The sequence below is a fragment of the Saimiri boliviensis genome, chromosome 3 (genome assembly GCF_048565385.1).
Source record: "Saimiri boliviensis isolate mSaiBol1 chromosome 3, mSaiBol1.pri, whole genome shotgun sequence".
In the NCBI taxonomy this organism is placed as follows: Eukaryota; Metazoa; Chordata; class Mammalia; order Primates; family Cebidae; genus Saimiri; species Saimiri boliviensis.
Window position 1 is genome coordinate 42,730,673 of NC_133451.1, and position 22,135 is coordinate 42,752,807.

Here is a 22,135-nt window from a genome sequence, read left to right on the forward strand (position 1 = left end):
TGGGCAAAGGATATGAACAGATACTTTACAAAAGAAGACATACAGGAGGCCAACAAACATATGAAAAAATGCTCATCATCACTGGTCATCAGAGAAATGCAAATCAAAACCACATTGAGATACCATCTCACACCAGTTAGAATGGCGATCATTAAAAAATCGGGAAACAACAGATGCTGGAGAGGATGTGGAGAAATAGGAAGACTTTTACACTGTTGGTGGGAATGTAAATTAATTCAACCATTGTGGAAGACAGTGTGGCGATTCCTCAAGGACCTAAAAATAGAAATCCCATTTGACCCAGCAATCCCATTACTGGGTATATATCCAAAGGATTATAAATCATTCTACTACAAGGACACGTGCACACGAATGTTCATTGCAGCACTGTTTACAATAGCAAAGACCTGGAACCAACCCAAATGCCCAACGATGATAGACTGGATAGGGAAAATGTGGTACATATACACCATGGAATATTATGCAGCCATCAAAAACGATGAGTTCACGTCCTTTATAGGGACATGGATGAACCTGGAAACCATCATTCTCAGCAAACTGACACAAGAGCAGAAAATCAAACACCGTATATTCTCGCTCATAGGCGGGTGTTGAACAATGAGAACACATGGACACAGGGAGGGGAGCACTACACACTGGGGTCTGTTGGGGGGAAATGGGGGAGGGGCGGGGGGTGGGGAGGTGGGAAGAGATAGCATGGGGAGAAATGACAGATACAGGTGAGGGGACGGAAGGCAGCAAAGCACACTGCCATGTGTGTACCTATGCAACAATCTTGCATGTTCATCACATGTACCCCAAAACCTAAAATGCAATAAAAAAAGAAAGAAAAAAAAAATAGGTGTTGGGGTGTGGAACCAGGGACTGAAGACCATGTGTGTTTATCGATTACCTTTACCCAACTACCTGAGGTGGTTTTAGGACTTGGAGAAGGCTTCATCAGAAGTTAGGAACTAACCCTCCCACAGAAACTGGGCAATAGGAGCACTATCTTCATTGCATAAGATAGTTTCCAGATCCTTGAGGAAGACATATATGGGTTGAAATATTGGCAAAGGGCTTTCAAAAAGATTTACAACTCGAAGAGGCAGAGAAAAGATTCACAAATACAAATTTTCTGAAGTTAATGCTCTAGGAAAAGGTGGTCAGGCCCTAGAGTCAGGAAGAGGCCTGTCAAAATTTAATCAAGTGGAGGGCAATGGTAAGGTTCATCTTGGCCAATATCATACACAAAAATTATAGAAGACATTTAAAAAATTCTGATTGAACAAATGCTAATAATCTAAATTAAGCATAGAAAAGTGTTGGCTGAAGGATAATTGTGACTATTTGGTGAGCTTTTCTGATGAGCACAGGTGCACAGAGAACATATGTGTAAAGAAGTTGAGGCTGGGTACAGTGGCTCACACCTATAATCCCAACACTTTGGAAGGTCGAGAAAGGTGGATCATTTGAGATGAGGAGTTCAAGATCAGCCTTGACAGCATAGAGACACACTGTCTTTACTAAAAACATAAAATTAGCTGGGAGTGGTGGCATGCGCCTGTGGTCCAGGCTGCTCGGGAGGCTGAGGCACAATAATTGCTTGAACGTGGTTGACATAGGCTGCAGTGAGCCCACTGCACTCCATCAAGACTCTGTCTCAAAACAACAACAACAACAACAACAACAAAACAAGTTGAGATATATAGCAAGACTCAGTAACATCCAAAGAATAATATAATGAAACAATGTCAGAGATATGAAAACCAACAATGAGCCAATTTTCCAGAGAGCCTTGACTCAGCACTTGCTTTTTTGGGCTTTTACATTTTGTAAGAGGTCTGTTTGTTTGTTTGTTTGTTTTAATAAGATAGTTTATTATAGTGTATTAGTATAAAAAAAGCAAGAGGACAACTATGTGAATTGAGCACTGTACCGTTAATAGAAAGAAAGCAGTCCAGCTAACCACAGAATTCTTAACTAAAGAGATTTATGTTAAAACAAAAAATGCTAAAGCAAACATCATTAAAAAGAAATTAAGCCTCAATAAGAAAGATTATAGTAAGAGTACTCATCCATTTAAAACTAATTTGATTCCAGGTCCAGATCTCTAGAAAAGATCTTAAAGATAAACTGTTCAACATATCCAGGAGGACTAGAGTACTCGCAGAAAAGACTGCAAAAGCGATGTTGATAATCTCTGAGAAACTGTAATAAAATAAAGAGTATGTTGAAGGGTTTTTTAACATTTAGAGTGCAAAGCAAAACTTTCCTTTAAAATCTTCTAAGCCAGACACATATTTACTATATGGCTCTTCCCCAGCCTTGAAATTTATTTTAGTTGTAGTTATGAAGACTACCCATATATAAAGAGAATCAACTTGTTGTTTTTTTCCAATTTAAGATTTACAATGATACCAAATATAAAACTATTTTGAAAAATGAGAGATGAGCCACAGATATTATCTGCCTTCTCACAGACAATTGTCTCATGACTTCACAAACTAAAAATTCATTCCACACTGATGTCCTTATTTCTTATTTTTAAAATCATTCCCAATATTAATGTGATCTTTGATTCTCTAAAATGCCAAACTTTTTATTTGACAGATCTTGCTTACCTCCTTCAAACAAATTACAATTTTGTATCACCAGCACTCCCAGAAAGCTCTTACCCTACTCACCTTCTCCAAGGGATTGGGCCACTCGTGACACTGTCAGAAAACATTTCCTTGTGGAGATGTGGGCCTTCCTGTACATCAGTGCTAGAACAAAAAAGAAGGACAGAAAATGTTCTTCTGAAAAATGTATATATATATATATATATATATACACACAATATATGCATGAAGTATATATTACATAGTATATGATCTATCCAGAATAGGTTAAGCAATCACTTCTACATGAGTTTTAAAAATTAAAAATTATTATAATAAAATATTACTAGATATCTATTTTTACTTATTGAAAACCCTCTGGTTTTACATGTAATATAAAATAAGAGAAACCACATCCCAATATTTGTTGTCATCTTCATGTTATTCATACATTTTACATCTCAAGAGAGTCTGAAATAGGACTCACCATCAATACTTTAATTAATAATTTAGAATTTCTCTCTCATAAGCATTAACCTGGGGATATTAAGATAAATGGATTGACTTTAGAATTATATTGTTTCTTTTTGCCTTCTCATCTTACAAAAAATAGCAAAGCCCCTGCCCAACTCACTTTCATTATCAAAATATACCCTCAAGAAAGATACTGAGATTAGTAATTTATATTTGATTATAAACTTGATTTCTTGCCTCCTCCATATTGATTCATCTATACTGTGTCCTTTAGTTTTGTTTGTTGTTTTTTTTCCATTCTCTAACACCATGGGGTAGTTATTTTAGGTATTACAATATGAATTCTTAAGGTATTAATTTATTTACTTATAATTACTAAGTTAGGCAATTCAATCAGGTCTGCATGTCTCAAGTTCTCAAAACCTTAGACTATAAAATTCTGCTGATCAAGTCCAAGGCCATCCAAGAATTATCTTATTCTTTATCCACCAAAAAAAAAAAATCCTCCAGTGCAAATTTTCTAATGTTTTCTGTTAAATTAATTTATACATATTTGTTTACCATAGTATTCTTAGCCTGTGGGTAGAGTCACTGAAAGTACAGTAATGGGTGGTTCCGGCTCAATGAGACATCCTCTTTCATTTGCTCTTTGTTCTTGGCTCATTTCACTCTTGTAATCACAAAAATGCAAGCGTTCTACAGCCTTCTCCTTTTTTATCCTGCCCTGATTTTCCATAAGGTTGTAATCTGGGTATGCTCCCCTAAATTCACTGTTGCAACACTTCCTATTTCCACTAGCTAAACTTGATATACTGTTTCATCCAAGTCAATAAATTTCTGTTCCAATCTGTTCTGCTGAACTAAATTTACTCATCTGGTGTTAAAGGTATTTCAGACAACAGGAAACAGTAAGACATATATTTAGGAGAGATAGACCTTCTTAAAGTCCTTGAAAAAGCATTACTTTGACACCAGTCTTCCTTATATGTCAGTACGTAGCAAAAGGCAAGGAAATCTATGGTATTTTCACAAATCCCTTGCCTTCACTCTTCCTTCCTTTGCTTTAGGTAAAGTCTCACCTTTCTTCACAGGGTTTGCTGCAACTAACTTGTTTTTTGTAATTCCCCCTTCCCCCCCACCACCCCCACCCTGCAAACTCTGCTGGAGCTCCGTCTCCAAATTCTTACTGGTTCTGGTTGTCTCCTTCCTTTTGTTTCTCCTTCTATTTTCCCTGAAGGGCTGCTATTCGTCTCAGACATCTGCAAACCAAAAAGAGAAGATGGAACACAAAAGGCATGGTCTAGAGGAAGGGAGAGTGAAGAGACCACAGAAAAAGTCCAGGAACTACAACCTCTTATCTGGCCTCACCACCTTCAATATTCACTCTGCAAATTTAACCATCACAATGATGCTTGTCTAACATTTAGAACTGATCTTGCCACTTTGACTTATCTGCTTAACATTTTAAAAGCTTCCTGTGACAAGTAAGTCACCTCATGACCTGTCTTTCGTGTCTCCAGGCTCTACCTCCTACCATTTCTGCATTTATCATACAAAAATTCCACCAAACACATACCTTCCAGAAGACACTCACCATTCTCCCTGTGCCTTCTTGCTTTGCTATTCAGTTCTTCTGTCTGGGGTACTTGTTACCCCTTTTCTGCTGGCTGAATTCTAGGGCTCTCCAAAATTTAAGTTCAGAGATTATCTTTCTGAGGAAACTTTTGTGCCCCCTCTTACCTCCCTTGCTGGGCTGTGACTCTGTAATAGCCTATGAGTCTCTCCATAAGAGTACTTGCCATATAATAAAAGAAGTTTTGGTGTATGGCTGGGGTTTTCCCACTAGGCTATTAGTCCTTTGAAGTTAAGGAATGTGTTTTTCTCTTTAATGTACACATAGCATTTCTCAATGTAAATGCTATTAACTTAAAATTTGAAGTGGGAAGTTTTTTCTTTGTGTAAAATGTTCTCTCTCTCTCTCTCTCTCTTTTTTTTTTTTTTTTTTTTTGAGTCTGTCATCCAGGCTGGAATGCAGTGGCACAATCATGCTCACTACAGCCTCAACCTCCCTGGGTTCAGGTGATCCTCCCTCCTCAGCCTCCTGAATAACTGGGACGACAGGCACATACCACCATGTCTAGCTAATTTTTTGCATTTTTTTTTAGAGATGATATTTTGTCATGTTGCCCAGACTTGTCTCAATTTCCTGGGCTCAAGTAGTCTGCCTTGATTTGGCCTCCCAAAGTGCTGGTATTACAGGTAAGCCACTTCGCTCAGCCCCCAGTGAAATGTTCTTAACTTTGTAAAACACTTAGTGTTCATGCTTCCAAGCGACTTCAAGTCAAATTTCTACATTCCCATTAAGTGAGTGCCATTATCTGTGGTTAAAACCATTATTGCACAATACAAATGTGGTACAAAGAAGGTACAAAGAATAAATGAAAGAATGAGTAAATAGGTGAATTCATTAATGGATGAATAAATACTTTTGCCTTAAAATTAATTAGTTATAATTTATTTTGGTTGCCAACAAATTCTAAGTGATTTAGTTGCTTTCTCTCAAATACCTGCAATTACTCTGAAGCCAGTCACTTCAGACAATTGCTAAGTGAAATTTTGTAAATGATGTTGAGATCGTGAACATAGATATTTCAATTATTTTAATTTCATAGTCAGATAATTCTTTAATTGACATAGGTTTTTGCTAATGTTAAAGCTTAGCATATATATATATATATATATATATATATATATATACATTTTGACAATTTCAATAGATAGGAATTATTTTTCTTTCCCATAACAGATATTGTATTACTACAGATATGGCTATTATTAAAATATATACATTCCACAAAGCATGATATATGCCAACATTTGTTTTTAGAAGTGTAATTATAGTTGAAAATGTATTAAAAATTCTGACAGAATCATCCCTAAAATTCGAGAATATGTGTTGTTTTGGCAGAATGGAGATAATACATTATAAAAGGCTTTTATCAATACTTTAGAGTTTCAAATCATATCTTTCTGGCTGCATAAAAAAGTAGGTTTTGTATGTATGAAAATAGTAGTTTTCTAGTTCTCTCACAGTAAAAGTAAAGTTATATATTGACTGTTGTTAGAAGAAAATACTTTCTATAAAAGTTGTGAATATACATGGGCTAAGTCTTTGAGCTTAATAGAAGACTCAGAAGACTATAAAAACTTAGTCATTACCTGATTTTAAAATGTATAAATGCATACATATATATACATGCACCTTGGAAATACAAATTTTACCTCTCTTTAAATGTTTTAGAACACACACCAAAAATACATTGATAGATTTAATAAAGAAATATTCCTAATAGATAATATAGAAAATACATTATATAAATAACTAATTAATCCCTGCTCTCCAACAGTGAACACTGTGGTCTTCTACAGTAATTTATTTTTCACCATACCCTATACTTTAGCCCTTCTTGCTCAATTCTCTTACCTCTCAGCACTCCCCTTCCCCCAGCACCTCACCCCTAAAGCTGGAAACCCTAGAATGGAAGTAAGTTACACAGAAAGAGCATGGAATTTAGTCAGAAGATAGGTTTCTGTCTTTTATTACCTAATTTTTGAGCTACCTACTTAGCATCTCTGAGTCTGTTCCTTCATCTGTAGATTGGAGATAAAAGTAACTTAACCTTAGAAATATAGAAAAGGTTAGTTTTGTCCAAATAATCACACTATGTCTCACATAGTAGGTTGTAACAGGAAAATTTTGCAAGTTTGCTCTTTGTCTCTAATATTTAACATTAAAAACTGGAGAGCAGTTCATTAACAAGGTACATTCAGGTTGGCTTGGCAATTCTCTTATTAAACCTAGACTACCTACCTACATTTTTTTTTTAATCATGAGAAAGAAAGAAATTGGTGTTACAGTTCTCCAGAGAAACCAAACCAATAGTATATTGGTCCCATGATCTGCTCTCTACCGGAGACCCTGGAAATCCAGTATTATAATTCCAATTTCAGGCTGAACACCTGAGAGCCAGGGAAGCTCATGGTATTAATCCCAGTTCTTGAGCAGCAGCAGTAGATCAATGTCTGAGTCCAAATAGGCAGGCAAGAAGCAAAAGGGGGAAATTGTTTTTTTCTCTGCCTTTTTGTTGTATTCAGGTATTTAATGGATCGGAAGATATCCTTTTAAACTGAAGAGGGTGGTTTCCCTTACTGAGTCTACAGATCAAATGCAAGTCTCATTCAGAAACATTCTCGTAAACATACTCACAAATAATGTCCCATCTTAGCACTCAGTGGCACAGTCATACCATGGGCTTCCCTGGCTCTCAGGTGTTCAGCCAGAAACTGGAATTACTTTCAGACTTGGTCATTCTTACACACTCCTGATCTTAGCTATTAAGACATGACCATCTAACATGTTACACAATATATGAACCCAAAAGTCATCTTGGATTTCTTCCTCCTTTTCACATTCACTTCAGTGTTTCACAAGAACCTTCATGCAATGTGCTCAAAATTGATCCTTCACCCTTCTTCCAAAATCCGTCTTTCTACTATTCCTTATTTTAATTATCATCTATCCAGACACCTTAGAAATGGAAAGTTATTTAGGATTCTCTCTCTCTCTCTCTCTCTCTCCCTCTCTCTCTGTGTATATATATATATATATATATATATATATATATACACACACACATATATACATATATATATCTATATATATGTATATAGACACACACATATATAAAATATATATGTTATATAAAATATATACACTATATATATGTAGAGATATAAAAACATAGGTAGATAGGCATTTAGGATTATCTCTCAATTTTTTATACATATATAATATACACATACACACATATATGTAGATAGATAAAAACATAGGTAGATAGATGATAGAGCAAGCAATACTTTGGACATTATATATATATATATATATATCCTTTGCCTCTCTAATAGCCATTCCCTCTTTTATTGCCCTATTTTCAGCCTTTCCCAATTTTTCTCACTAGAACTCTCCCAATAGACTCTGCCAATATAATTCTCACTGTGTTATAAGAGTGATCTTCTTAGGTGCTGTTTTAAGAGAAAAATAATTTCTATTTATAAAAGTTGTGACTGTATCCATGCCAAGTGTTCAAGCTTAGTGAAAAACCTATATAAATGTACACATTATCTGATTAAGAAATTTATGCACATACAAGCATATGTATATACTCTATCATATACTCGATTGCTCTGTATTGCTCACAAGACAAAATGCATGCTTCTTTACAGGATGCTTCCAGATCATGTTCTTTTCCGCTTTTCTAAAATTCCTGATAAATGAATCACATGGCATTAGATTACTACCTACTGCCTTTTTTGGAATTTCTCACAGATTTTAAAAGATCATTAAAATTTTCTCTCATTTGTTGAATATTTAAACTTCTGGCTCCAGGCTATTTTCTCAGCATAATGTCTGTCCTTACTCTTGATAATTTTCATATTCATGTAGATGACATTTTTGATATCTAGGCTTATTAGTTCTTAGTGTATCAATTATACTTCTATCTTCTTTTTAGTAATTCCCCTAGAGTTTGTTTTATACATGCACAATTAATTCAAATCTGCCTCTAAATAACACTAATCACAGGTAGTACATATACCTTATTATATGGTTTGGCTCTGTGTCCCCACCCAAATCTCATCTTGTAGCTCCCATAATTCCCATATGTTGTTGGATGGACCTAGTGGGAGATGACTGAATCTTGGGGGCAGGTCTTTCCCATGCTGTTCTTGTGATAGTGAATGGGTCTCATGAGATCTGATGGTTTTCAAAACAGGAGTTTCTCTGCACAAGCTCTCTTTCTGCTTTCTACCATCCACATAAGATGTGATTTGCTCCTCCTTGGTTTCTGCCATGATTGTTCGGCTTCCCCAGCCATGAGAAACTGTAAGCCAAGAGAAACAATAAATCTCTTTCTTTTGTAAATTGCACAGTCTTGGATATGTCTTTATCAGCAGCATAAAAATGGACTAATACACCTTAGAATAACAAAATATTCATAATCCCTCTCTTCCTCCTCATCCCTCTCTTCCTCCTCTTGTATCATTGCTAAAATTCATTTCATTTATATATATGCTATGTTCCATAAAAACATTATTTTCAACAAACCATTATCTTGAAACAAGCATGTTGTTGAACTGTTATGTTTGAACAAAGTAGGTTCAAAATTATTCTTTTAAACAAACTGTTATCTGGTAGACCAATTAAAAATAAGAAAAAAAGTTTTAATTTTACTTTCACCAATTTCTTTTCTAATGCTCTTTCTTTATGTAGAGCTGGGTTTCTGACTTTATCATTTTTCTCTCTTTCTCTTAAGAGCTACTTTTAACATTTCTTACAAGACAGGTCTACTGACAACAAGATTCCTCAATTTTTGATTGTCTAAGAAAGTCTTTATTTCACCTTGCTTTTGAAGTATAATTTCACAAGATACAGAATTCTACATTGGTATTTTTTTTTCTTCAATCCTTTAAATATTTTATTTTACTCTCTTCTTGTTTGCATGGTTTCTGAAGAGAAGTCTGATAATTCTTATTCTTTTATAGGTATGGTGATTTTTCCCTCTGGCTTTTCTCAGGACTTTTTTCTTTGTCTTAGATTTCCTACAGTTTGAGTGTATTATATGCTTAGGTGTGGTTTTGTTTTTTCGTTTTATTTTTGTTTCTGTGTTTGGCATTCTCTTGCTTATTATTCCCTGTGGTTTCCAGGTTTGTGGTTTGGTTTCTAAAATTTTTATTTTAGAAAACTCTCAATCACTATTGCTTCAATCATTTATTCTGATCTGTTCTCTCTCACTCTCTCTCTTCATTCTCTTTCTTATATCACATTATGCATGTTACATCATTTGTACTTGTCCCACAGTTCTTAGATACTGCTTTTTTTTCAGTCTTTTTTTCTCTTTGATTTTCAGTTTTGGGATCACTGTCATCATATCCTCAAGCTCAGAGATTCTTCCATCAGTCTACTAAGGAGCCCATCACAGTCATTCTTTATTCCTGTTGGTGTTTCTGAGCTCTAGCATTTTTTTCTTCATTTTTTGTTAGGGTTTCAACTTACTGGCTTTCATTGCCCATCCATTCTTGCATGCTATCTTATCCATTTAAGCCCTCAGCATATTAATCATAGTTATTTTAAGTTCATAGTCTGCCATATCTGATTCTAGTTCTGACAGTTGCTTTGTCTCTTCAAATTGTGCTTTTTGCCTCTTAATAATGTGTTGTATCTTTTTTGTGGAAGGCCAGCCATGATGTACCAGTAAAGAGGATTGCAGCAAATAGGCCTTTACTAATGTAGTGATAAAATATGGGTTAAGCCAAAACATTCTATTATCTAATGATTAGGTCATCCTCTTTGTGAGCCAGTGTCTCTAGATTGTGATCCTTGCAAGCGCTTCTCAGATTTTTCCCCTGTTACACAAGACTAGATGGCTAGAGAAGGCTGGAATTGGGTAATTCCCTTTCCCCCTGCTCATTTAGCATCTGATAAAACCCCAATAGTGTATGTGGTAAAATAGATTCTCTTGAGGGCCAGCCTGCTGAAGAACAGAATGCTCTGCCTACTTTTGTCCTTTCCCTGCTGCACGCTATGGAGGGAAAACTCACAAAAATGTAAGCATACACCCAAAGATGGAGTTTTTAACTCTAGATGTGTTCACACTGAGTGTCCAACAATTCATCAGTTATAGTTCAGATTTTCCTACCCCAGTGCTAGTTCTCACAAAGGTTTCTGCTAATGGATCTCCAGTCTAATAAACTTGATTATCTGTATCTTCCTTTCTGTCGTACCAATTTAGTTGAGAAAGCAGCAGTTTCCTTGTGACTTCAGTTTTCTGAGAGATCAAAGAACAGTTGTGGATTCCAGTTTTTTTAAACTTTTACTTGTTGTTAAGGGATAATGCAAATTCCAAACTCCTTAAGTGTCAGATCAGAAACCTTCGAAGAGTTTTTTGACCTCTTCTTTTTAATGCTTTGACTTCCACCCCACCTCAGCCAGTTACCCCACAGCTTATCTTTTTTTTTTTTTAAATTTTTTAATTTTACCTTTACTTTGCCAATACCAAAGATTGGAAGTCTCCCCAAATCTCAACTTAAAGGACTCCAGTTTACATAGCCATTTCTTTTCTCTCCAGTTCTTTCTCTCAGATACACTAACTCTTAAATGTTTAACTTCACCAGGACCTAAATGTAATTGACCATAATACCTTGTGTCTGTCCCTCACCACTGAAATGTGCTCACTTCTGTTTCACTGTTTAATATATGATCCATTCCTATAGTCAGTCTCTTATATAGTCATTCAGTATTCATTACCTTCTTTCATTTTTCCAAGTTATCTGAAAAAATTCCAACCCTAATTAAATTCAGTTCTTTACATTCTCTATTCCTATACCCAATTAGTTGGATATTATTGAAAAAAAAATGAACTGGTTTCAATTATACTTATGATCACAAATTTCAAGTGAGTCCTTAATGGTCTTCTCTATCATTTTACATTTACTTACTTATTTATAGCCCTACTCTTTTAGACAAGCATTTTCCTACTTACTTCCCTTAAAACTTCCAACCACTATCATTTTGTCCTTACTCTGATATAATAACTGGTTACCATTTTACTGAAAAATAAAAGCAATCAGAGGATAACTTTCACAAGTTCTCATATGACATTTTCCCATCTAGCTATACCTATCACTTTGTAGTCTGTATTCCTTTCTGTTATTACAGATAAATGACTGTAACGAAGACCAACCCATCCGCTTTTGCACTAGTAACCTTAAACCTACTAAACAACTTCACTTTAGCCATCTTTCTCCTCTCTCATCTAAAAATCAAAACCAGAAACCTCTGCTTTTTCCATATTACACTGTAGTTGCTATCCCATTTCTACTTGTCACATGGTAGCAAAACATTTTTGTAATAATATTATGTATTTGGGTTATCTTCACTTCTTAAATTCCAGTTCCTTCTTGAGCCCAGTACAATCAATATTTCTTTTTGATACACCTGCAAAACTATTTTCAAGATCATTGATTATTTCCATATAACTAAACCAATAACTGATACTCAATCCTCTCCTTGACCCATCAGCAGCATTTCCAACAGTTCATCAATTATTTCTCTTCTTTAAAATAATTTCTTTATTTGGTTTCTGAGACACACAGGTTTTCTCTATTTCTTTCTTTCTTTTATCTCACCCCAAAATGTTGATACACCTGAGGGTTCAGTTCTTAAATCTCTTTCTTATCTACATTTTTTCTAGTCTTAGATTTTTAAATACTGACTACATGGGACAGCTACTAAATTTATAACTCTTGTGAGACTGCTACCTAGAATTAAATATGTAAGTGCCTAATCAATACCTTGACTCTGACATCTACTAGGTTTCTCAAGTTCAGCAGCACAATCAAAACAGAATTTCTTTTGTCTTCCAGTGTTTAATAAGCATATTTCTTTCTAACCTGTAAAATTTTACTCTGTCTTTCTAGTTACTCAGGTCAAAAAATTTGATCCAAATGTTCAAATCACCATTATTTCTCTTAATAGATTATTAAGAGAATTATTAAGAGAATAGGATTATTTTAATAGACTTTTAAATATCCTACCTGCTTCCCTCAAGCTCCTACCCCACAATATACTCAGCATTGAAGCCAAAATGATTCACTTAAAATTTAATCCAAATTTTGTCACTCTTCTGCTAAAAAACCTTTCATGATTCTCATCTTGGTCTTTTTGGGTTGCAAATAACAGAAATACCATAAATTGTGTAACATAAACAACAGAAATTTATCTCTTACAGTTCTAGGGGTTAGAATGTCCCAAATTTAGGCACTTCACACATTTAGTGTCTGCCTGAAGGCCTTTTCCTCTTAGATGGTGACTTTTCTCTGCATTCTCACACAGTGGAACGGGCTAGCAAGTTTTCTTGGGTTTCTCTTATAAAGTGATTAATCTCTCATTATCTAGTCACCTCCTCAAAGCCCCACCTCTTTATATTGTCACACTGGGGATTAGGTTTCAATGTATAAATTTTGAGGGGACACAAACATTGATGACAAAGCACCACCTCACTCCTGACATGTCATGTTGGCAGGTTTCTGCTTCACGGTCTTTGCATCTGTTCTTCCCTCTGGCTAGAAATCCATTGCACTAGTTCTCCAAATTGCTTTTGGCTTCACCTCTAAAAATAATTTTTAATAAACTTTACTTTTTTAGAGGAGTTTTGAGTTTATACAAAAATGAAATAGAATATATACAAAGTTCTCATATAGCTTCTCAGTTCCAATCCTGCTTCTCCTAGTATAAATATCTTTAATTAATGTGGTTCATTTGATACAATAAATGAATCAATACTTACATAATATCAACTGATGTCCATAGTTTATATATTTACATTAGGGCCCATTCTTTGTGCTGTAAATGTTATAGGCTTTGAAAAATGCATAATGACATGTATTTACCATTATACTATTATTTAGAATAGTTTAATTTCCCTAAAAAATTCTGAACTCTACTTACTTATTTATTCCCACCTACTTCAGAAGCCCTGGCAACCACTGACCTTTTTATTATCTTCCTAGTTTTTCCTTTTCCACAATATCAAATAGTTGGAAAAATATAGTATGTAAAGGGTGTAGCCTTATCAAAATGAATTTTCACTTACCAATATGCATTTAAAGTTCATTCATGTCTTTTCATGGCTTGATAATGCATTTCTTTTTATTGATTAATAATTCATTGCATGAATATACTGCAGCTTTTTATTTATTCATCTATTGAGGAACATCTTTGTTACTTCTATGTTTTGTTAATTATGAATACAATTGCTATAATATTTGTTTGCAGTCTTTTGTATGGACATGAATGAGTTCTCATTTGTTTGGATAAATAACAAGGAACATAATTTCTGGACTGTATAGCAAGAATATGTTTACTTTCATAAAGAACTTTTAAATGGCCTTCATCTGTTTTTCTTAATAAGTCTTTATATTCACTTCTTGTTTTGGACTTTTCTAAAGATCCTATATAAAATTGCAAGCCTCTGCACCTCTACCATGACCTTGACCCTTGATACACACTTAACGTTTATGTTCTCCCCAAATTAATACGTTGAATCCTAATCCCCAGTGTGGTGGTCTTAGGGGGTGGAGTTCTTGGGAGATAATTAAGTCATAAGTGTGAACCCCTTATGAACAAGTGCTCCTATAATAGAGGCAGAATTAGTGCTCCTATAATAGAGGCATATAGAGCTCCCTCCCCTCTTCTACCATGTGAGGATGCATTGAGAACGTGGCCATCTATGCGTCAGAAAGCAGGCCCTCACCAGACACTGTTTGCTGGTCATTTGATCTTGCTTGGGCTTCCAGTATCCAGAACTATGAGAAATAAGTTTTTATTGTTCAAAGCCACAAATCTACAGCATTCCACATAGCAGCCCAAGTGGACAAAGATAATACTCTCTACTCATTGTCCTTACTTAAAAACACTAATCAATATCTAACACATCAGATATCTCACTTATTGAAGTGTTTCCTCTGACCTTCTCACATCTCATGCTACTAGAGTATAATTTCTATAACAGTGAGGATATTCGTCTTTTTAAAAATTAAATACTCTATTCTTAAAGCTTAAAATGATTAGGACAATTTAAAAATATTTGTTTAAAGGATTAAGAAATTGAAGGTCAAATAATTATCAAGCATAGTAAAGGGCCTGAGGTATTAACCTCACAACCTAATAAATTATTCTGCTGTAATTTCATAGATGCTGCCAGAAGACATGAGACTTCTTGGTCAGTGACAAATAATTTTATACCAATGCCACAACAGAGAGTATAAGCTTCATGTCTGTACTAATTATCTTTGCTTCCCATGTCCCATGGAACCAATATGGAGATGGGACCCATGTGTTTGTTGCACATGCAGTGGGCTTGCAGAAACTTCAAGATTTGAGAAATCCAATCTTTTATAGTGGACCACAAGCAAAACTCCCAGGCCTTTGTCCTTGAAAAAGATATTATCTATTATACTACATACCAAACAAACTTTATCACTGCTTCAAATATATTTTATAACATCTATGAAAAGATAGTCGATGACAAAATCTATCAGGGCCTTTGCAAGATGTGCAGAAGTACAAGAGACCAATGGAGAATTGCCTCCCAACTACAATGATCCAGCTCAGTTTTATGTCCTATAGCATTTTCCTACTCATCCCTGTGGGCGTATAAGGCATTCTGAACTACTTAGAGATTAAGAAGAAGAATAGAAGAAAAGTTCCATTTTTCTTATTTGCTAAATTATCTAAACGCTTGTTCAGTCTTGACTTGATATTTTGCTTTGCATATGACCCTAAACTTGCTACTGAAAAAGACTATTATAGTATAGCATCAAGTTGGCACCAGATGGATTATTTTACTCCAGATAATTTTCCTTAAATTTCAGACTATAAAAGTAACACAATGTCATACAAAGTGAAACTTTTTTTTAACAAATATCATTCATTCAAGAAAAAAAAAATAAAACATCTGTTTTTTTTATAACTTTGTGTCAGAGCTTCTCTTAACTCACTGTACTGTTAGAGTGAATAATGGCATCATATTTCACCGTTCCGTGGGCTGACACTTCTGCAGTTTCTTTTGGGGCGAGTTAATGACAGGCTTGTAGGTTTTACTCTCAGTTGCCTTCCTTTAATTCATTTGTTACAATGTTGCTAGAATTTTTATAATACCTAATAATGAAGACCTTTTCTTTTTTGCTTATTCTTTTCAGATAGCTATCTGGCTTTTCTATTGTTCACACCATTGGCTCATACCACCAAATGCATCCTTGAAGACCTCAAGAAAATAAGACTTGGGGACTCAAGGGAAAGGGTTGGGCGGGGGTGAGGGACAAAAGATTTACAGATTGGTTCAGTGTATACTGCTCGGGTGATGGGTGCACCTATGGAAATTAAAAATTTAAAAAGAAAGAGGCAATGACTGTTCTTCCAAAGTTTTCTGAATAGTAAAATTAATAAGCATGGATGGTAAGTAATAAAAATGTTGGATTAATTTTTAAAAAAGAAAATAGGACATCTTTTAAAACAAAAGAAATATGGCTATGGAACTCTGACAGCTTAAAAGGAGACATGGTACAATTTAATATAATGCTTAGCCTAGAATCAGTTCACATGATAACTTAGGGCATACTCTCTCATAAAAGCAAAAATAAGTAAGTAATATAAAATTAAATGTGGTCATATATTCTTTTTTAAAAATTATTAGTCTTGGGAGGGTGGGAAAGGGGCATGGTTTGAAAAACTACAGATTAGGTACTATGCTTACTACCTAGGTGACAGGATCATTTATACACCAATCCTCAGTGACAGACAATTACAAAAAACCTATACATGTTCCACAGAACCTAAAATAAAAGTTGAGAGGGAAACTCACCTACCCACCCGCCCACCCACACACACACACACACAAATTATTATTTTCATTTACAGTAAGAATGAAAATATAATATACACCTCAATATCAATGGCCAAATTATTCAGCAGGATAAGGTACAAGATATATGTCTCTTTGGTTCAGAGGATCATATCACTTATTCTGAATTCCAGAGGCAACATCATCGCTACTACAGAGTTGAAGTTTAATATACCATCAGTTAAGAGGCAATAAACAAAATGGTTAAGACTTCAGACTTAAATGAAAATTCCAATAATGTAACTTACCAGTTGTGTGACCTTGGATAAATCATGCAACTCTTCTGAGTTTCAATATTTATATCTATAAAATAGGGACAATGACACGTCCTTATTATAACCTAGTCATATGCATTATTGCAACTTATATCTTTTGAGTTTTGCCTACATTCCTATGTGCCAAGAATACTAGGGACACTAAGCATTTTATATATATATATATATATATATATATATATATATATATATATATATATATATCTTATTTAACTTTCAGAGCAACACCATCAAATGTGTGTTAGAAATGAGAAAACAGAGACCCAGAAAGTTTATAATGTGCTAAAAGTCACATAGCTAGAAAGAAGCAAAAACCTACTTGTGTCTGAGTTCAAAATCTGCCCATTTATCCAAGTTATGGGACTAAACAAAAGGATGCATATCCACTTTTTCAGCACAAAGTCATGGAGTAAGTGCTATGCCAGATGTCCCTAGAGCAAGTTCCTAAACTCAGAATTTTCTGGAGGTGGCAGAATAAAGGAGGATGCAGGAGGAAGCACTCACAACTTGTTCTTCCTCTTAAGTGATTCATACCATGAGTCACTCCCAGATAGTTATAGGACAGAGAGCCCCCAAACAACTAAGAAGCATGAGCATATATAGAGGAAAGAAGAAAATAGACTTTAACAAAGATAAAAACTGGCAAAGTAAAGCATTTTCCTGGGGGAGTCAGTCAACAGTAAAAGAAAAAAAAAAAAAAGAGGAAGAAAAGCGGGGGCAGTGAACTTCTTCCTAACCTTAATTATTTTGTTGGTCATACTTGGAATGTGATTGTGAGAAAGGATAAACATCATGAACGTGCTGTAAGCGATGTGTGGCTTCCCACTTGTTAATCACTCAACTTGTCCTTGCTTCATTGTGGTATTGCTACCACCTAGTCTGCTTTCTCCAGTTTTGGATCCAAACCACAAATAGCAAAATGTGGGGTCATAGCTCAACCCCAAGTCATGTATTCCTATATCAAAGTTTCATCTTCCTGCAAAGTTTGCTTTTCTTAGCTCACTCAATGACACATTTAGCTCTTTTACAAATATTTCCCCACTCAGAGTCTCAATGAATAAAAATTCATCCTAATGATGTAAGAGCTGGGAATGTGTTAGGCATGATTTCTTGCCAATGAGCAAGAAGTGACAGATGTAATTGCTACATGGAGTTAAGCATTACAAGGTGTGTTCATTTGCCAGGGCTACCATTACAAAATACCACAGACTATGTGGTTTAAATGACAGATATTTATTTTCTCACAGTTCTGTAGGCTGGAAGTCTAAAATGAAGATGTCAACAGGGTTGTTTCTTGTGAGGCCTCTCTCCTTAGCTTGCAAACAGCTATGTTCTCCCTGTGCCTTCCTGTGTTCTTCCCTCTGTCACTGCCTGTGTCCTAATTTCCTCTTCTTATAAGAATACCAGCCATATTTGATTATGGCCACTCTAGTCATCTTAATGTAATTACCTTTCTAAAGGACTTATCTTCAAATACAGTCACCTTCTGAGGTATGGGGTGGTTAAGACTTTGAGGATACAATCTAGCCCATTAAACAAAGCATAGATATGCTGCATCTGGGCCCTAATCTCAGACCCAGTGCCAAAGACAGATTTACGAGTCTCTTCCTCCGGATTCCCTTCCATCTAGGATTTAAGGCAAACCTTCAAGTGGTCCCCAGGGAGATGGTGAGAAAATAGGGAAACCTACTGGACTGCTTTCCTGAGCTGCTTTCCTTGGTCTGGGAGCTCCTCATTGTCCAAATGCTCATGAATGAATATTATGATTTACTCATACTAGAAATTTGCTTTATTAATTATTTTTGACATAGATAAAATTTTAAAAGGGTCTGTTGATTCAATTATACATTTAGAGACAGGAAAAAACTGGCAAAGTTAGTGCAAAGCTCAGTGAAGCAATCTATATTGAACCAATAGACACAAATGCCTTCTCTGCAAATATCTGAGGGATTAAAATGGAAGAGGAAAACTGAAAACCTTATCTCCGTTATCATGGTGCTTTCTTCCAACCCACAGCCATTCCCACTAACCTAATGGGAACACACAGCTCTACGTAGTTGTAACAGCTGGTTCTTGTTGCAGACAGAAGATTGGGCAATCATCCCTCCTTATCTCAACCCACACTTACTAATTCATAGAGGACCCAGATGTCTGGGAGGCAAAATTCAAATTTGCATCCCTTTTGATAACCAACCCTGATGGCAGAAACATGCCATTGCCCATGCATCATCTGCACTAGCACCAGGAGGAGTCCTGGCTTTACAAGCAATGTTTTTCCTGGAGAATGCATACTTGTATGTTTCTGTGTTATATTTACCTTTCATATATTTTCTAGTGCTTAGATAAAATAGCTTGGATTCTTTTTAGTGGCTTTGCAAAAAGTCTGTCCTGAGGCCAGAGGGATGGGTGCATTGTGTGAATTCAATAACAAATAAACAGATTTAGCAAATAGGAAAATGATATGTTGTTCTTTGGAAGTGCTCCTAAGGGCTCAGCTCTGGGCACGTTTTACAAATCAGTGATATTGGAAGTCATTCAGTTAAAATAAATTAAAATCTCCAGTGAGTGTGGGCAAAGCCGTTCTCCCGTTCCTTGTCAGAGGCAACATCCAGAAAGAGATCTGGGCTCCTTTTGGACTTACTCTAGAGCTCTTTTCACAGACTTTGCTTTTATTCTTTGTACAGTCATTGTTCTTGCTTTAATTATTTTTTTACCACTGAGGCTTATTATTTCTTTCTGTAGCACAGAAAGCACATTTGCAGAGAAAATGGCTCATTAATCACATTGATGCTAACTCATTAGCAAGTGTTAAATACATAACAAAAACCTTTAAATATACTCTATTAACTAATCATAAAACCTCTACAACACTTTCTCTGACCACTTGAAAATTGGTTAGTTTCTGTCATTTTATAGATGTCTTATATTGCATATGTAAAATAATTTGAACTCTGGATCACAGCTACCTCCACTGAAATAAATGATTTTTCTTTCTCTTGTGGCCTATTCAGTCTCATGATTTCCTTTTGTCTCTGGTTATTAGTATCATAGAGGTGACAGCTATAGACAGCTGTAGACAGCTATTCCCTGATAAAAATAAATTTTAATTTACTAGGAGATATTTCACTCTATTGGGAAAATTTAATTAATCATTTAAAATATGGCAGTTCTTTTTTTGAAAACCACAAATTGGTAGTATTAAAATGAATATTAAACTCGCAACCTCCTTCTATGTTAACTTTCTTAGAAAATTCCAATTTTTTAATCATTTCTGTCAAAAATAAAGATATAACTGACCATTACAAGTGGAAGTAGCTTTGAATCTGTAAGTACTCATACACATACATACGTGTGAAATACTGGGGGAGTCAGGAATGCTGGAAACAAAATTATATTCTTCATGGAAAGTATAATTTGAATACTTTGCATTTTATTTATCTTGCCCATGTGAAATGTCGGCAAGTGCACTGAATTACTTATTTTTGATATAAATCCAAATAAAAAATGATTGGATATGATGTTATTGTTTCTATGTATATATCATTAAAATCTACAATTCATTGATTAATTTCATATTTCATCTGTTTTTCTTGTCTCCTTATTTTTCATCTTTATTTTTTTCTACTTTTTTCTGCTTGTGTTTCTTTCCCTCTGTGCCCTTTTTTCGTCGTTGTTCTCTTTCTTAAATTACCTTCTTTTGAATTTCCTTCCTTTTTTTCTTTGTTTTTCCTGTGGCACTTCCTCAGGAAGTTGAATTACTTTTCTCAACAGCTTTCTTTTTCTACAGTGTGTTCTCCATTCTACTGACTTTCCCTTTCACTGCCGTGTTCCGATATATCATCCCATAATATAAAATGATGTCATAGTTTTCATTGCTCTTGTCTCATTGTAATACTTTATTATTTCCCCTTATGTCTCTCTCTTGGCCCTTAAGTGATGATTTTTGTTCTAGGTTTTACATTTCATTACCTCAAAATGTAAAATTCTAATAAGCAGGAGTAGCATAGCATCATTAGTAAAGCCTGTAAAATGTTCAGAATGGAGAATCTAATTTAAAGACTTTATCAAGGGAACTCACAACCACTGCTAATCAGAGCAAAAGATACATCTACCAGAAATATTTATTTCTACACTTCATTTTAGAATACATGTTCAGTTAAGCACCTTGGGACAGATGCTTCTATAATTCTTTTATTTATTTATTTATTTATTTTTTGACTTCTCTTTTCTCTGCTCCATGAACCGTGTAATAACAAAACAAAAAGTGCAGACGAGCCCCTTACATCTCAGGTACCAGCTTTTCTACAAAACAAGTAAGCCAGCTGTATAAAAGAGGAAAGAAGAGAGGCGTGGAGAGAATGAGGGAGGGATAGATGGAAATCAGTGTGTGTGAGATAATGAAGAATTAAACTCTTTTCAAGATTGGGTTTATATCCAGAAACTTCTGAATTAGGGGAATAAGTCCTCTTCTTATGAATGTGCACAGTTACAAAATGTTAATACTAGGTAGATTGCGGCCAGTAGGAATCGGATCAGGTCAAAAGAATGGAATTTTCAGGAAGGAAGGCTAAGCCTGTGTCCTCACAATCTCTCTGAATAACACCTTAGTCTTAAACACAGTAAATGACTGTGACCATGCTAGATTGAAAGTAGTAGAAGCCACAAAAAGAAGCCCATGAATTATTCATATTGAACTATAAATAGTATTTAAACACACCTCTGGGGAAATACAGCCATGGCAGTGTGCCTAAATTGAGAAAGTTATGAGAAGTCATGTGCTTGTAACACTGAGAATTATGAACATGCCTGGAAGATGGATTGTTCTGTTCGTTCAAGAGGAGTTCAGTGGAATTGTTCCTTACTACCGAAATTTCAGTGAGTGACAAAATGTGATGATAAAAGGCTCTAAATATCCCCACAATCTAAGCACTGAAAGCTTTTCTGGGAAACACGGGTAGTGGACAAACAATTCCTTTTCACCCGACTCACTCGGTTAACCCAGATGTAGAACTGCAGTGGAGAAGTTTAGGTCTTGGAGAAATAGAACACCATGGAGTTAGCCTATTCTATCTCCTCTCTTTCTTCTCCCTAAAGCAAAAGTACGTGGTGAATTATTGAAGAGAAGCACTCATAAACACTTGGGATACTGGCAAGGAGGAAAGATCAAGAACAGTTTCTTTGGCTGAATATTGAGCTGTGGAAACCAAACGCTCCTTGTGCCTCCATTAAAATGGAAAATTAGGTGAGATTTATTTGAAAGGTG

At 35.2% G+C, this 22,135-nt stretch overlaps 1 long non-coding RNA gene across 1 annotated transcript; it reads right to left on the reverse strand.

The window, feature by feature from the left end:
• Positions 1–1,917: 1,917 nt before the first annotated feature.
• Positions 1,918–16,900, reverse strand: LOC141583899 (uncharacterized). Its single transcript, XR_012516737.1, has 4 exons — positions 16,846–16,900; positions 8,735–9,019; positions 4,265–4,336; positions 1,918–2,768 (listed from the first exon to the last, which is right to left on the reverse strand). It is a non-coding gene; the product is annotated as an uncharacterized LOC141583899 (long non-coding RNA).
• Positions 16,901–22,135: the final 5,235 nt, after the last annotated feature.